Source organism: Neovison vison, chromosome 6 (assembly GCF_020171115.1).
Source record: "Neovison vison isolate M4711 chromosome 6, ASM_NN_V1, whole genome shotgun sequence".
Lineage (NCBI taxonomy): Eukaryota > Metazoa > Chordata > Mammalia > Carnivora > Mustelidae > Neogale > Neogale vison.
The window spans coordinates 124,643,246-124,655,884 of NC_058096.1; the positions used below are offsets into that span (position 1 = coordinate 124,643,246).

General features: G+C 39.3%; 1 pseudogene; it reads left to right on the top strand.

Moving 5' to 3' along the window:
* Nucleotides 1-369: 369 nt before the first annotated feature.
* LOC122910129 lies at nucleotides 370-1,121 on the top strand (annotated as a pseudogene).
* Nucleotides 1,122-12,639: the final 11,518 nt, after the last annotated feature.

Here is a 12,639-nt window from a genome sequence, read left to right on the forward strand (position 1 = left end):
TTAAAGTGTAGGGGAGTGTGGGAAGGACAAGGAGATTGAAAATGGACCCCTATATGAACCAAAACAATTTGATCCCTGTGGCCCTGGGAACAATCAGGGTTTGTGACCTCCTGTTCTTCTGGAATGACTTCTGGGCACAAAAGTGGGAAAAGGGAACAATTTACAAAAAATCTAAAACAAGACCCAGCTCTGTGTGACGGCTGGAAAAACTCCAGGTCTCCTTCCACTTAGGGACTCTGGCAAGAACAAATCTAGTGGTATTTAGTTCCCACAACAAACACGGGCCAAACATGCAAGTTTCAGGGCCCATTTCCCTCAAAAGGAGGAGTGGGCCCTGGAGAGAACCTACGTGAGCATCCAACTGATACCATGTGTGTCAGCTTGCCTATGGCTGAACCTAGAGAAGCAGTGGCCTACAGACAACAGGTTCCAGACTCACCGATGAGCCCAGACTCACCCACCTATGTCCTGTAGAGGGACAGTACAGAATGCGCTGATATAGATCTAGTACCATAGAATGATGGCCCCAGTTCATGGGTCTAGATCATTTATTGTGAAGAATTTAGAGATGTTTATGATTATTTGAGACTTGATAAAAGGAGTGAATGAGCTTTTAAACTAACCAGAGATGCTATTGCATTAAATGCAGCCAACTATACACTGACGTTTTTGGAGAGTTCTCTTAAAGTCACTTCAAAAGGATCTACATGAGAAAATGAACTACATCACTGCAATAATTGAGGAAGAGCCCCAAAATTATCAAGTTTAGTATCACAGGCAAGTGATAGCGGAATGCCTAAAAGATTCATCTCAGGAGCTTGAGTTTACTGCTGATATTCTTAATCAGGATGCAAAGGATTATCGTAACTGGCAACATCAACAATGGAATTTAAACTTTGAGATATGAGCTGCAGTATGTAGACCAATTTCTTAAAGAGGATATGAGAAAGAACTCTGTCTGGAACCATAGCTACTTCATAATTTCTAACACCACTGGCTACAGTGATCATGTTATATTGGAGAGAGAAGTCCAGTTAGTAATCTCCTTCACTTGTTCAGTTATTAAAAGAGCATTTATGTGCCTATCATGTCTCAGGCATCGAGTATACAGCAAAGATTAAGACTGCCCTCAATCCTGCCCTCATGGAACGAATAGGACAGAATACTTAGATGAACTCTATAATGACACATTTACAGACACTATATAGTATACCTCTACTTTGTAGTGTGTTAAGTTTCTTAAAATACTGTTGCTACTATTGATTGAGAAGAAATCAGATTTCATAGTATCTAGGAAGCTTTATTTTATTTTTTAAAGATTTTATTTATTTGAGAGAGATAAAAAGCCAAAGCAGGGGGAGGTGCAGAGGGAGAGGGAGAAGCAGTCTCCACGCAAAGCAGGGAGCCCAGTGCAGGGCTCAATCCCAGGACCCTGGGATCATGACCTGAGCTGAAAAGCAGGTACTTCACCCACTGAGCCACCCAGGCATCCTTGTTGCCCTTTAGATAATAATCCCCAGAGGCCAGGTTATCATCACAGGGTTTGGAGCAGAATAAGTTTTTGTTGTAGGAGGCTGTCCTGAATATCATAGAATGTTTAGCAACATTCCTAGCCTTTATTCCGTATATCAGTAGTAACTCCCTCCCTGCCAAGTTATAACAAACAAGAATGTCCCTATTGCCAAATGTCCCCTGTGGGGCAAAATCATCTCCAGTTGAAAACTACTGTTTTAGGATACAAAAAGCTGTTGTAAGAGCTAGAATTTTCTGAAATAGCATGAATTTCTATATTAATGTCCATAAACATTAATAGTCACCTCTTTTCTGGAAAAATAAAGACGTCTACTTGGTCTGATAGAAGTATTACTACTCTGGCTTTTTTTTTTTTTTTCTCTCACTTCCATAGTCATGGTGTAAGTTTCTTCATCCCTTCACTTTGAATCTGTATGTGACTTCAGGTCTGAAGACCATTTATTGTGAAGAATTTAGAGATGTTTATGATTATTTGAGGTCTTTGAAGTCTCGGGTAGATAGCCTATAGATGGGTTTTGCCTTTTTATCCATTCAGTCACCCTATGTTTTATAACTGAAGCATTTGGTTCATTTTTGATGAATTATTGATAGGTATATACTTGCCATTTTGTAATTGTTTTCTGGTTGTTTTTGTAGTTCTTTGGTTTCTTTGTTCTTCTCTTGCTCTCTTCCTTTTGTTGTTTGATGGCTTCCTTTAGTGTTGTTATGCTTGGATTCCTTTCTTTTTAATTTTTTTGATTCTATTATAGGTTTCTGATTTGATTACTGTGGAGCACATACATAACATCTTATGTGTATGGAAGTCTATATTAAGTTGGTCGCTTAAGTTTGAACACATTCTAAAAGCACTAAATTTTTTTCTCCTCCCTCCAAGTTTCATGGATATGATGTCATATTTTACATCTTTTAATTTCTTGTATCTCTTGACAAATTTTTGCAGATATAATTGATTTTTACTATTTTCATGTTTTAACCTTCATATGGCTTTATAAGTGATTAACCTACTACCTTTACTATATATTTGCTTTTACCAGTGAAATTTTTTCCTTTGATAATTTTCTTCCAGTTATAGCCTGCCTTTTCCACTTAAAGAATTCCCTTAAACATTCTTTTGTAAGGATGGTTTAGTGGTGATGAACTCATGTAACTTTTGTTTGTCTGGGAAACCCTATCTCTTCTCTTCTGAATGATAACCTTACTGGGTAGAGTATTATTGGTTGTAGGTTTTTTCTTGTCAGCACTTTTAATATATTATGCCACTCACTTCTGGACTGCAGAGTTTCTGCTGAAAAATTAGCTGATAGCCTCAGGGGTTTTTTTTGTATATAACTGTTATCTTTTCTCTTGTGGCTTTAAAAATTCTGTTTATCATTACTTTTTGCCATTTTAATTATTATGTGTCTGGTGTGGACCTCCTCGGGTTCATCTTGTTAGGGGTTCTCTGTACTTGCTGGACCTGGATACCTGTTTCCTTCCCCAGATTATGGAAGGTTTCAGTGATTATTTCTTCAAATAAGTTTTCTGCCCCTTTCTCTTTCCTCCTTCTGTGATTTCTGTAAGATAAGTATTATTACACTTGATGTTGCTGAGTTCCCTTAATATATTCTAATTTTTTATTTTTATTATTTTTTTTTCAATTTATTTATTTTCAGAAAAACAGTATTCATTATTTTTTCACCACACCCAGTGCTCCATGCAAGCTGTGCCCTCTATAATACCCAACACCTGGTACCCCAACCTCCCACCCCCCTGCCACTTCAAACCCCTCAGATTGTTTTTCAGAGTCCATAGTCTCTCATGGTTCATCTCCCCTTCCAATTTACCCAAAAGCACATACCCTCCCCAATGTCCATAACCCTACCCCCCTTCTCCCAACCCCCCTCCCCCCAGCAACCCACAGTTTGTTTCGTGAGATTAAGAGTCACTTATGCTTTGTCTCCCTCCCTATCCCATCTTGTTTCATGGATTCTTCTCCTACCCACTTAAGCCCCCATGTTGCATCACCACTCCCTCATATCAGGGAGATCATATGATAGTTGTCTTTCTCCGCTTGACTTATTTCGCTAAGCATGATACGCTCTAGTTCCATCCATGTTGTCGCAAATGGCAAGATTTCGTTTCTTTTGATGGCTGCATAGTATTCCATTGTGTATATATACCACATCTTCTTGATCCATTCATCTGTTGATGGACATCTAGGTTCTTTCCATAGTTTGGCTATTGTGGACATTGCTGCTGTAAACATTCGGGTGCACGTGCCCCTTTGGATCACTACGTTTGTATCTTTAGGGTAAATTCCCAGTAGTGCAATTGCTGGGTCATAGGGCAGTTCTATTTTCAACATTTTGAGGAACCTCCATGCTGTTTTCCAGAGTGGTTGCACCAGCTTGCATTCCCACCAACAGTGTAGGAGGGTTCCCCTTTCTCCGCATCCTCGCCAGCATCTGTCATTTCCTGACTTGTTGATTTTAGCCATTCTGACTGGTGTGAGGTGATATCTCATTGTGGTTTTGATTTGTATTTCCCTGATGCCGAGTGATATGGAGCACTTTTCCATGTGTCTGTTGGCCATCTGGATGTCTTCTTTGCAGAAACGTCTGTTCATGTCCTCTGCCCATTTCTTGATTGGATTATTTGTTCTTTGGGTGTTGAGTTTGCTAAGTTCTTTATAGATTTTGGACACTAGTCCTTTATCTGATATGTCGTTTGCAAATATCTTCTCCCATTCTGTCAGTTGTCTTTTGGTTTTGTTAACTGTTTCCTTTGCTGTGCAAAAGCTTTTGATTTTGATGAAATCCCAAAAGTTCATTTTTGCCTTTGCTTCCCTTGCCTTTGGCGATGTTCCTAGGAAGATGTTGCTGCGGCTGAGGTCGAAGAGGTTGCTGCCTGTGTTCTCCTCAAGGATTTTGATGGATTCCTTTCTCACATTGAGGTCCTTAATCCATTTTGAATCTATTTTTGTGTGTGGTGTAAGGAAATGTTCCAATTTCATTTTCTGCACGTGGCTGTCCAATTTTCCCAACACCATTTATTGAAGAGGCTGTCTTTTTTCCATTGGACATTCTTTCCTGCTTTGTCGAAGATTAGTTGACCATAGAGTTGAGGGTCTATTTCTGGGCTCTCTATTCTGTTCCATTGGTCTATGTGTCTGTTTTTGTGCCAGTACCATGCTGTCTTGATGATGACAGCTTTGTAATAAAGCTTGAAGTCCGGAATTGTGATGCCACCAACTTTGGCTTTGTTTTTCAATATCCCTTTGGCTATTCGAGGTCTTTTCTGGTTCCATATAAATTTTAAAATTATTTGTTCCATTTCTTTGAAAAAGATGGATGGTACTTTGATAGGAATTGCATTAAATGTATAGATTGCTTTAGGTAGCATAGACATTTTCACAATATTTATTCTTCCAATCCAGGAGCATGGAACATTTTTCCATTTCTTTGTGTCTTCCTCAATTTCTTTCATGAGTACTTTATAGTTTTCTGAGTATAGATTCTTAGCCTCTTTGGTTAGGTTTATTCCTAGGTATCTTATGGTTTGGGGTGCAATTGTAAATGGGATTGACTCCTTAATTTCTCTTTCTTCTGTCTTGTTGTTGGTGTAGAGAAATGCAACTGATTTCTGTGCATTGATCTTATATCCTGACACTTTACTGAATTCCTGTATAAGTTCTAGCAGTTTTGGAGTGGAGTCTTTTGGGTTTTCCACATAGAGTATCATATCATCTGCAAAGAGTGATAATTTGACTTCTTCTTTGCCGATTTGGATGCCTTTAATTTCCTTTTGTTGTCTGATTGCTGAGGCTAGGACTTCTAGTACTATGTTGAATAGCAGTGGTGATAATGGACATCCCTGCCGTGTTCCTGACCTTAGTGGAAAAGCTTTCAGTTTTTCTCCATTGAGAATGATATTTGCAGTGGGTTTTTCATAGATGGCTTTGATGATATTGAGGTATGTGCCCTCTATCCCTACACTTTGAAGGGTTTTGATCAGGAAGGGATGCTGTACTTTGTCAAATGCTTTTTCAGCATCTATTGAGAGTATCATATGGTTCTTGTTCTTTCTTTTATTGATGTGTTGTATCACATTGACTGATTTGCGGATGTTGAACCAACCTTGCAGCCCTGGGATAAATCCCACTTGGTCGCGGTGAATAATCCTTTTAATGTACTGTTGAATCCTATTGGCTAGTATTTTGGTGAGAATTTTTGCATCTGTGTTCATCAAGGATATTGGTCTATAGCTCTCTTTTTTGATGGGATCCTTGTCTGGTTTTGGGATCAAGGTGATGCTGGCCTCATAAAATGAGTTTGGGAGTTTTCCTTCCATTTCTATTTTTTGGAACAGTTTCAGGAGAATAGGAATTAGTTCTTCTTTAAATGTTTGGTAGAATTCCCCCGGGAAGCCATCTGGCCCTGGGCTTTTGTTTGTTTGGAGATTTTTAATGACTGTTTCAATCTCCTTACTGGTTATGGGTCTGTTCAGGCTTTCTATTTCTTCCTGGTTCAATTTTGGTAGTTTATATGTTTCTAGGAATGCATCCATTTCTTCCAGATTGTCAAATTTGTTGGCGTAGAGTTGCTCATAGTATGTTCTTATAATAGTTTGTATTTCTTTGGTGTTAGTTGTGATCTCTCCTCTTTCATTCATGATTTTATTTATTTGGGTCCTTTCTCTTTTCTTTTTGATAAGTCTGGCCAAGGGTTTATCAATTTTATTAATTCTTTCAAAGAAACAGCTCCTAGTTTGGTTGATTTGTTCTATTGTTTTTTTGGTTTCTATTTCATTGATTTCTGCTCTGATCTTTATGATTTCTCTTCTCCTGCTGGGCTTAGGGTTTCTTTCTTGTTCTTTCTCCAGCTCCTTTAGGTGTAGGGTTAGGTTGTGTACCTGAGACCTTTCTTGTTTCTTGAGAAAAGCTTGTACCGCTATATATTTTCCTCTCAGGACTGCCTTTGTTGTGTCCCACAGATTTTGAACCGTTGTATTTTCATTATCATTTGTTTCCATGATTTTTTTCAATTCTTCTTTAATTTCCCGGTTGACCCATTCATTCTTTAGAAGGATGCTGTTTAGTCTCCATGTATTTGGGTTCTTTCCAAACTTCCTCTTGTGGTTGAGTTCTAGCTTCAGAGCATTGTGGTCTGAAAATATGCAGGGAATGATCCCAATCTTTTGATACCGGTTGAGTCCTGATTTAGGACAGAGGATGTGATCTATTCTGGAGAATGTTCCATGTGCACTAGAGAAGAATGTGTATTCTGTTGCTTTGGGATGAAATGTTCTGAATATATCTGTGATGTCCATCTCATCCAGTGTATCATTTAAGGCCTTTATTTCCCTGTTGATCTTTTGCTTGGATGATCTGTCCATTTCAGTGAGGGGAGTGTTAAAGCCCCCTACTATTATTGTATTATTGTTGATGTGTTTCTTTGATTTTGTTATTAATTGGTTTATATAGTTGGCTGCGCCCACGTTGGGGGCATAGATATTTAAAAATTGTTAGATCTTCTTGTTGGACAGACCCTTTGAGTATGATATAGTGTCCTTCCTCATCTCTTATTATAGTCTTTGGCTTAAAATCTAATTGATCTGATATAAGGATTGCCACTCCTGCTTTTTTCTGATGTCCATTAGCATGGTAAATTCTTTTCCACCCCCTCACTTTAAGTCTGGAGGTGTCTTCGGGTTTAAAATGAGTTTCTTGGAGGCAACATATAGATGGGTTTTGTTTTTTTATCCATTCTGATACCCTGTGTCTTTTGATTGGGGCATTTAGCCCATTAACATTCAGGGTAACTATTGAGAGATATGATTTTAGTGCCATTGTATTGCCTGTAAGGTGACTGTTACTGTATATTGTCTTTGTTCCTTTCTGATCTACCACTTGTAGGCTCTCTCTTTGCTTAGAGGACCCCTTTCAGTATTTCCTGTAGAGCTGGTTTGGTGTTTGCAAATTCTTTCAGTTTTTGTTTGTCGTGGAAGCTTTTAATCTCTCCTTCTATTTTCAATGATAGCCTAGCTGGATATAGTATTCCTGGCTGCATGTTTTTTCTCGTTTAGTGCTCTGAAAATGTCATGCCAGCTCTTTCTGGCCTGCCAGGTCTCTGTGGATAAGTCAGCTGCCAATCTAATACTTTTACCATTGTATGTTACAGACTTCTTTTCCCGGGCTGCTTTCAGGATTTTCTCTTTGTCACTAAGGCTTGTAAATTTTACTATTAGGTGACAGGGTGTGGGCCTATTCTTATTGATTTTGAGGGGCGTTCTCTGAACCTCCTGAATTTTGATGCTCGTTCCCTTTGCCATATTGGGGAAATTCTCCCCAATAATTTTCTCCAGTATACCTTCTGCTCCCCTCTCTCTTTCTTCTTCTTCTGGAATCCCAATTATTCTAATTTTGTTTCGTCTTATGGTGTCACTTATCTCTCGAATTCTCCCCTCACGGTCCAGTAGCTGTTTGTCCCTCTTTTCTCAGCTTCTTGATTCTCTGTCATTTGGTCTTCTATATCGCTAATTCTTTCTTCTGCCTCATTTATCCTAGCAGTGAGAGCCTCCATTTTTGATTGAACTTCATTAATAGCTTTTTTTATTTCAACTTGGTTAGATTTTAGTTCTTTTATTTCTCCAGAAAGGGCTTTTATATCTCTGGAGAGGGTTTCTCTAATATCTTCCATGCCTTTTTCAAGCCCGGCTAGAACCTTGAGAATTGTCATTTTGAACTCTAGATCTGACATATTACCAATGTCTGTATTGATTAGGTCCCTAGCCTTCGGTACTGCCTCTTGTTCTTTTTTTTGTTGTGAATTTTTCCGCCTTGTCATTTTGTCCAGCTAAGAGTATATGAAGGAGCAAGTAAAATACTAAAAGGGTGGCAACAATCCCAGGAAAATATGCTTTAACCAAATCAGAAGAGATCCCAAATCATGAGGGGGGATTTCTCCCCCCTCACGATTGGGTGAGGGATCTCCTCTGATTGGGATCTCCTTTGATTGGGATCTCCCAATCTCTTCTGATTGGGATCTCCCAATCTCTTCTGATTGTGATCTCTTCTGATTTGGGGATAAAAAGAGGTTCAAAAAGAAAGAAAGAAAAAAAAAGAAAAAAAGAATTAAAAAAAAGAGATTGAATTAAAAATTCAATCAAGAATTTAAAAAAGAATTAAGAAAAAAAAAGATTGAAGAGATTAGGATCTCTTCTGATTTGGGGATAAAAAGAGGTTCAAAAAGAAAGAAAGAAAAAAAAGAATTAAAAAAAAAGAAAATGAATAAAGAAAATTATAAAAAAGCAAAATATATATAAGATAATCTAGTTAAAAAACGTTAAAAAAGAAAAGGGTAAAAGTTATAAAAAATTTTAGCAGAAGAAGAGAAAAAAAATGAAAAAGAAAAAAAAAATAAATTAACTGCAAGACTAAAAAATCACAGGCAGAAAGCCATGAGTTCCGTGGTTTGTTTTCTCCTCCTCTGGAATTCTGCTGCTCTCTCCTTGGTATTGAAACTGCACTCCTTGGTAGGTGAACTTGGTCTTGCCTGGATTTCTTGTTGATATTCTGGGGGAGGGGCCTGGTATAGTGATTCTCAAGTGTCTTTGCCCCAGGCGGAATTACACCGCCCTTACCAGGGGCCGGGCTGAGTGATCTGCTCGGCTTTGCTTTCAGGAGCTTTTGTTCCCTGAGCGCTTTCCGTAGAGTTCCGTTGGACGGGAATACAAATGGCGGCCTCCTGGTCTCCGGCAGGAGGAGCCGAGAGCCCGGGGCCCCGCTCCCCAGTGCGCCCTCAGCGAACAGCTCCTAGTAACTCGCGTCTGCCTAACCTCCGGCCGCGCTCCGAGCTCACCGAGCTTGCGACCGGTTCAAGGCAACTCCGAGCTGCGAGCTTACTGTTGGCTCTGTCTCTGCAGCCGGCTTTCCCGTTCCAATATCCGCAAGCTCTGCGACACTCAGACACCCCCGATCCTTCTGTGACCCCGCGGGACCTGAGGTCACACCGACCCCGTGTGGGCTTCGCCCCGCTTTAGCCTCCGGAGCGATGTCCCTCAGCGGAACAGACTTTTAAAAGTCCTGATTTTGTGCTCTGTTGCTCCGCCGCTTGCCGGGAGCCGGCCCCTCCCCCCGGGGTCTATCTTCCCGTCGCTTTGGATTCACTTCTCCGCCAGTCCTACCTTTTAGAAAGTGGTTGTTTTTCTGTTTCTAGAATTGCTGTTCTTCTTCTCTTCGATCTGCCGATGGATTTGCAGGTGTTTGCAATCTTTAGATAAGCTCTCCAGCCGATCTCCTGCTAGCTGAGGCAGTCTCAGCGTGCTACTTCTCCGCCATCTTGACTCCTCTCCCTTATTATTTTTTCCTATTCACGTTGGCTGCTTTTTATTGCCCTGTCTTAGAGATTACTGACTCATTCATCTGTGTCCTCTAATCTGCCATTGATCCTTTCCATATTTTTATTTCAATTATTGAATTCTTCAACTTTGATATGTTATTTTTTATATTTTCTATTTGTTTAAGTTCTCATTGAACTCATCTACTTTTCACGTTCCGTATCTTTATGACTATCACTTTGAGTTCTTTATCAGGCATATTGCTTATGTTTTTTCATTTAGTTCTTTTACTGTGTTTTTGCCTTGTTCTTTCATTAGAGACATATTCCTCTGTCAATTCATTTTGTCTCTCTGTTTGTTAGGTAGGTTAGCAACATCACCTGGTCTTGAAAGTAGTGGCCTTGTGAAAAAGAGGTCTTGTGATGCCCTATAATGCAGTCCCTTCTGGTCACCAGAACCAGGCACTCCAGAGGTATCCTCTGTGTGGGCTTCATGCACCCTACTGTTGTGACTGAGCTGCAGTTGCCTTCTGCCCAACTGGCTGCAATCACCTGCTTTGCCCACTGTGGGCACACTTGGTAGGATTTGATATCTATGTTGTTGAGAGGTCTGTCTGCGGTCACTGAGGACTTCTTGGTAGGTGGGGCTGGCAGTCAGATTAACTATTTGTACTTAGCCTCTCTGCCACAGCTGCAGGCATACCAAAGGGCAGGGCTTGCTCACTGGGCAGTGAGGTAATAGGCCCATCTGCTACAACAGCAATGCTGATGTGTAGGGTTATCTTCCTCCCTCCCCAGGGCAGGAGTTGGTTTGGGGTGGCACCATTCAGGGCCAGCGCTGCCAATAGAGTATCACAGGGCAGGAGCTGCTTTGGAGGATGCCTGCTGAAGCTGGCAGTTCGACTAGGGTAGGTTCTTCAGGGGAGCACAGGGTCAGGGCTCATGGTGCTAGTAAGGTAGATAGAGAGTGTTAGTGCTAGCTTCCACAAACATCAGGCTAATTAGGCTTGAAGAAGGGAAGAGAAATTCTTTTCTTCTTGCAGATATCTCCTAAAGGTCCCTGCCTCTCCAGCACACATTCTAAAATTAGTCAATAAATATTCATGTCTACCCCAGGCAATTTTCAAACTTTTTGTGCTGTGTCTTGGGCTGAGTTATTTATTATGCTGGCTTTTTAATGGAAGGAACTCAGTTTCCTATCACCTTCTAATTCTCCCAGAGTTAAGCCCACTGATTTTTAAAGTTCCTGAAATTAAGCCCTGCAGGTTTCCAAGCCAGATGTTATGGGGGCTTATTTTCCCAGTGCAGGTCCCTAGTGCCAGGCGTGCCTGGTACTGGATCTTACCCTCTCATTTCTCTGTGTTTGTGATGTCCTTCCCACTTGTGGTTCGTCTCACTGGAAGAGTTTGGTTCCCAACTGCTTCTCTACCTTTCCTACACTTTTCAACATGGTCTTCTCTCTAAGATTAACTGTGTAAGTCTGTTCTGCCAGAGTTCAAGTCATTTTCAGTTAATCTGTATAGACAAAGATGTTATTTCTGTGTGCCCATGGGATGAGCTGAGCTCAGTATTCTCTGCTGCCATCTCCCTGACTCCCCTCAACAATCTGTGTTTTAATTAGCCCTACAGATAGATCTGACACTTGCTAGGATTTGAGAACCACTGCTCTAGAGGTTCCTCTTGTTTTTCAAGTAATATGTAAACTTATATTTCTTGGAAACATCTAGTCAATCAATACTTATAGCCTTCTTACACACATTTACTTCATTTCAATCAGCTAATTTCCCATACGGTTATAATAAGGAATTTTATTTTGGGTTGCTACCAATTTTTTTTCCAAAACCATCATGAATTAATGCATGAATAAAAATGATTTCATTAATTTTTATTAAAATTTAATTTACCTACAATAAAAGGAACAGCTCTCAATTGTAGAGTTTTAGTTTTAATAATTGTCATACAGCCACTACCTGAACTATAGAACATTTCCATCCTTCTTCCCCAAGAAATTTCCCTTGTTCCTTCTCCTATCCCACCTTTTATTCCCATACTTAGCAAATCATTGATCTATTTTATATGACTGTATGTTAGTTTTTGTTTGTTTGTTTCTGGAATTTCCCAAGAATGGAACCATGCAGTATACAATCTTATGTGTCAAAGTTTCTTTCCCTCAGCATAACTATGAGGTTTATTCATGCCATTATGTTCCTTTTTACTGTTGAGTAGTTTTCTATTTTGTGAATATACTACAATTTGTTGATCTATTAATTTGTCAGTGAATGTTTGGGTTGTTTCCAGTTTGGGGCTATTATATCTGAAAGTATTTTAGTTTTTAAAACCCTTTAATGAAGTTCATTTACATTTAGAATTCTTAGTCAAAAGTCTTTCCCCTCATCATTGCAAGATATTGTTCATTGTTGTCTTCCATCAGAATTGTTGAAAAGTCTGATGTCAATCCAATTATTGTATTGTTTATTTATAGGTAATCTATGGTTGTTTTTTGTTTTCTCTGGAATATTTTAGAGTTTTATTTTTATTTTGATGTTCTAAATTTCCACCCATGTGTTCTGTGTTATATACATTCAGGATAATTTCCTCAGCTCTAGCATTCATTTATGAAGTCTCTCTTCAGCTGTGTTTAATCAGCTTTTTAATCCACCTATTACCTTTTAAATTTTACTGACTATATTTTTAAAATTTCTACAACTACTCTCTGGTTATTTTTTGATCTATTTTTTAAGTGTCATTTTATCCTTTTACATTTTTTAAAATTTTTCTAAACATACTTATT